We start from the raw sequence: 5,361 nt of genomic DNA, 5'->3' as shown, positions 1-5,361 counted from the left end.
AAATTTCACATTTGTTCCAGATTGGAATAAAAACAAATATTTTTGAAAAGTTCCACAAAATGGAAATTTTGAAAAATGTGTTTTGGAAAACTTCATTATAAAATGTTCATGTTGAAATGTATTGTATTTTGCTTTTAATTTTAATATTTTATTATTTTATATTATCTCATGGTATGCCAGTATTATTGCATAATATGACATGTCATGTTATGTCAAGCATATTATTCACTACTACTACTGGCATATTGTAATTGACAATATAATAGCCAAAATATTCTATTCTGTTTTGTTTTGTTTTCAAAATCAAGGGCAGCTGCTAGTTCGTAGTAATTGAAACATCTTATGTTACTTTCTAGATCAACGTGCCTCCTATTTGTGTTGTAATGAAACAGTTTGACATTTTGAACAAGAAGAACAGATAAGCACTTGGTGTACTGATTTTCAGGCACAGCTCTTTTCAATAGTCTCATGTTAGCCTGGAATCATTTTTCTAGGAGTAGAGTAAAATATGACATATCATTAATATAGTGCATATTTTGCCTTACTACTGACATGCCATGAAATAATGTAAAATAATAGATGGGTTTATTGAAATTTTGTCAAAATTGACATGATTTTGTGGGGAAAAATAGGTTTTGTCGTTATGGAATCTTCCTTCGGAAAGTTGTTTCTTCAAAAATTTTCCAACCCACTCTGATAGCTTTGTAAACAATTAACCAATATGAATGGAGAAGAATTGCAATGGTTCAGATTATAGCCAAGAGAAGGTTCAGAGCAGCTGAGTATATTGTTAGCTTTAGTTAGAGGAGCTGAGTGTAGCTTAATCACAATGCAAATCAAGTCTGGTTTTAATTCTCCTATAGAAACTCTCAGCTCTGTATCATTGCAAGGAACATAATTCAGTTTGGAATCAGACTGATTTTTCAAAAATGGTGAATAATGTTAAGACACCTGAAAGGTGCCTGATTTCCAGAGGGCAGGTATCAGCACTATCTGAAAATTCTGTCTTTGAGGGGTCTGAAGTTGGGCACACAAACATAGAGGGGGTCCCAAATCACTTTCTCTTGCCAATCTCAGTGAGATTCTTGTCTCATTTATGTAAGAAAATGAGGAATTAAGAAAATGAAGCTATATAACTTGTACTGAGTTTTTTAGCCCAGTTTCATTAAAGCTTCATGCACGCTTTTCTTTTTTTCTCTTTTCCCATGGGGATATTCAGGTGATTAAAGTGAAGCCTGCACTAAAGTGGTTTGCAAGGATTAGATTTGGAGTTAATTTTGGGTTAGCTACTTAAGGTAGGAGATGGTTTAAACCAAGTGGTTTCCTGTACAGGTTTACAAGATGATGATACATTCTACATGTCACTCCATGTTGTTGCTGTTAATTGCGCTATATTCTGGGAGCTCCTCAAAGCCCGAGTCACAATCAGTGTCTTATTGTACTAGACACTGTACAAACACTTACGAGAGACAGTACCCGCAGGCCCCGCAAGACTTAATGCCGTTACTAGACATCCCAGATGGTGATATTCAGTGGCGTCTTTGTGAAATACTGTGGGAGGAAGAATGCCATCCCCCCACTCATTATTAATGGTCCCTCCATCTCCGCAGATATCTGGCTGAAGTCTAAGAAAGGCAGGTTCTGGCTGATTTTTCCAAATGCTATTCAAGAGTTTTTGGCCATTGAACTTTTATAGGCTTTATTTCCTAATTTGATTAAAGAATAGGTCTGAACTGCTGGTACTCTTTAAATTGATGCTTAAAGGTTAGTCATTTTACAGCAGTTAACATGATAGAAAGCATTTTTCTTTATAGGTTCATACACTGGACTTCATTTTCATATACATTGCTTGCAAATTGTAAGTAAATTTTATCTTGATTGTGAAGTGCTGTCAGTTGCCTAGACGTAAAAGGGAGAAGCTTAGCTCAGCTAGTGGGCAGACCCAGGAGGAAATCAGACTCTGACCTCCTTTGAAGGGCTTGGATGAAGGCAGGAATTGAGGCCTCTTTCAAAGAGAAAGGAGGACCCATTGCTGTATTTGGGACTATTACTAGAGTGTTGACTGCAGCTGCCAAACCAGGCCCTGGCCTAGCAGAATCTCTCTGAAGGAAGAGTCCTGCTATGGCCTTGTGTTTTTTCATTTGTGTTTGGTTTTGCATTTGGTCTTTGCTAGCTCTGGAAGTGGAAGGCTCTCAAGAACTCAGAGGGCTGAGTCTGCCACAACCCGAGCCATGCTGTCAATTTCCTGGAGAGGGAAGACCAAAGGCCGGGTGAGTTCAGAGATCGTTGATGCCCCTAAAAGGTGTCCGGGGGGGCCAAACCTGTGACAATGTCATTTCAGGGATTAAGCTGGCTTCCCTGCTGAAAGCTCATTATTAAAGGACTGAGTGGTCTGAGATAGAGTACCTATCAAATTGAAAAGTAAGATCTACATGATGGTAATTAGACCTGCATTTGTGTATGGCTCTGAACGCTGGCCACTGAGGAAGAGACTGGAACAGATCTTGAATAGACTGGAAATGAAAATGTTAAGATGGATGCTTGTGTAACCCACACATCTCCCAGGCGTGGTGCTCTGTCCTATCTAGTGGCACCGAGACCTCTTAGAGATTAATGAGTTGGCTACAGCCTTAGCTCAGGGCCATGTGGCTTTTAGTTCATGCAGTAGCATTTAGCTTCAGAAATCCCAGGTTTGATCCTGCCCACTGACAACTGGGGTCTGTTGGTGTTACACTTGGTGTTACAAGAATGGCCCATGTTCAGAACCAACAAACTGTTGAAGTGTGAAGGTGCTACCAATTATAGAAAACCTGAGGGAATCCATGATTAGATGCTTTGGGCCTGTGAAAAGAAGACCAGAAGAATATATGGGCAACAGGCTAATAAAGGTAGAAGTAGCGGGTAAGAGAAGGGTTGGAAGACCCAAAACTAGATGGATGGATGTCATACAAAATGATTTAATTAACTGTAGAATTGCCGAGGAGCTGCTTCAAGACAGACTGGAATGGAGAAGGACTCAAAGAACTGACCCTGTATAGATGGGACTGAAGCAAGAAGAAGAAGCTGGCTTCCCTGCTGAAGGCTCATAACTAAAGGACTGGGCTAAATTAGACTCTTGGGCAGGTGAAGATGTGGAGTTATTACCATGGACTTCAACTTCTTGAGCTCCACTGATGTCGATAGTTACGCTACCTTTACACCTGTGTAAAGTGGTGCATGTAGGTCCACACTTGAGAACTAGAGATATGGGTGAAAGGTGATTCCATTAGTAGAGATGTTGGCCCTCCTATAACAATTCAGAAATGACCAGGAAGAAGCATGTGGTTTTACTGGGAAGTGTGTTCACTGCATTGGTACAAAATGAGAACATGAACAATGTTTTACATTAAGTTTCCCCCCATTATTTCTACTCCTTTATAACAGAGCATTCCTGCAGTGTCATTGCTTTCAGTTTTGCATTGCACGGAACAGTCATCTCACATTCTGCTTAACAATTCGTCATGCTCAATGAGGGGTATCGATGCTTCAGGGACAGAAGGGACGCCTGCCTCATGTTTTGCATTGCAACCAGATGCGAAACCATTGACATGCCAGCTGGAAGCTTCACATGTTCAGCAGGGTTTAGAAAATGATGTGCATCTATGCAGTAGGGGTCAATTTAATATTTAAAAGTTGATTAGCATAATTCCTGTGAATTGTTTTTACTTTGTGTAGCCAGGCACAGAAATTCAGATGAGGGTCAAGAGGTTGATTTCTCGCCTGTGGTGTCACTTGGGAGGGTAGGACCTGGTCCCTTCTTCACAAGTCATGAACTCCCTGGAGGGGGATGTTCTTTCTGTTGTTTTGGGGACTCAGTATCTCAAACTCGCTCACAGTCTCACTGCTCCCATCCCACGCCTTGGGGTCTCAAGTGCTAGCAAAAGGGTTCTGCTGAGATCCGGCTCATAGAGGTCTGAAATGGGGCTAAAACACAAGGTTAAAGAGACCATCCCAGGATGTCCGCTCAGCATGCATCGCTTACAGAGGCTGCTTCCCTCCTGTGAGAAGACAGTCCATAGGCTGAAGAGCGATGGGGGTAACCAGTCTGGAGATATTTGGGAGGTGTATTTGCCCTACCCTGACAATCAAGAGCACTGACCCTTCCCTTCTCACCACCCTTCTCTTTTATTCCCTGGCTCCTGTCTACACTGCAATTGTGGCTGGCCCACGCCAGCTGACTTGGGCTCGGGCTGTGAGGCTGTTCAGTTGCAGTGTAGATGTTCAGGCTCGGGCTGGAGCCCAAGCTCTGGGACCCTCTCACCTTGCAGGGTCCAGCCCAAGCATGAACCTCTACACTGCAATTCAACAGCCCTGCAGCCTGAGCCCCGAGAGCCTGAGTCAGCTGGCACGGGCCAACTGTGGATTTGTAATTGCAGTGTAGACCTACCCATAGAAATCAATTCCAGCTGAGCCACTGGGGGCCTGTATAAGGCACTAAGGGGGAGTAACCCTCACCCTCTACTTTCACCTGCTTGTATGGCTGTGCCGAGTTTATCCAGATTGTGAGCTCAGGTGAACATGGGGTGGAGGGCTGAAACGCTTGATACTCTCCACCGCCCAAAATCTGGGAGGGGCTAGTGTGAGGTTAGAGAGAGGCAGGGAGGGGAAAGGAGTAGGTTGAGCCATAGCTCCTCCTGGCCTGCTCCCATTCTTATCTGCAGAGCTGGCTAGGTGTGAAGGCAAAGGGGAGTTTGGGTCTGATAATGGGCTGAGGCAGCCTGCTCCCTGCCACAGCGTAAAACAGGAGCTATGAGGAATTGTGATTCACAAGGGTGTCTTTGGGTCACAGTTCCTCTTTGCATCGATCTCTGGGGTGGCATGGCCCTTATATAGGGCTGACAGCAATCTCTCGATGCAAGACCTCGATGGTATGAGGGCTTTCCAACTTGTAATATTACTGTGCTTGAGATAATATCAGGTGAGCAGTTGGTGAAATGTGACTTTTGGGTGTCATAATTTTTCTTACTATAAACAGCATTTCCTATTTTTGTGGGGATTTCTTTTTTTTCTTTCCTGACTTCAAACTTTTTTCTAAAGAAACTCATTGAGATGATTTCTGGGATCTTGAGTGACCCGCTAGGGAATGTGTCGCCCACCAGTTGTCATGAAGTGACAGAAAGTGAAGGACATAGAATCATAGAACTGGAAGGGACCTCGAGAGATCATCTAGTCCAGTCCTCTGCACTTGTGGCAGGAATAAGTATTATCTAGACCATCCCTGACAGGTGTTTGTCTAACCTGGTCTTAAAAATCCCCAATGATGGAGATTCCACAACCTCCCTAGGCAATTTATTCCAGTGCTTCACCACCCTGACAGTTAGG

The sequence above is a fragment of the Chelonia mydas genome, chromosome 6, assembly GCF_015237465.2.
Source record: "Chelonia mydas isolate rCheMyd1 chromosome 6, rCheMyd1.pri.v2, whole genome shotgun sequence".
NCBI lineage: Eukaryota > Metazoa > Chordata > Testudines > Cheloniidae > Chelonia > Chelonia mydas.
Note: the sequence above shows the minus strand (reverse complement) of the source record.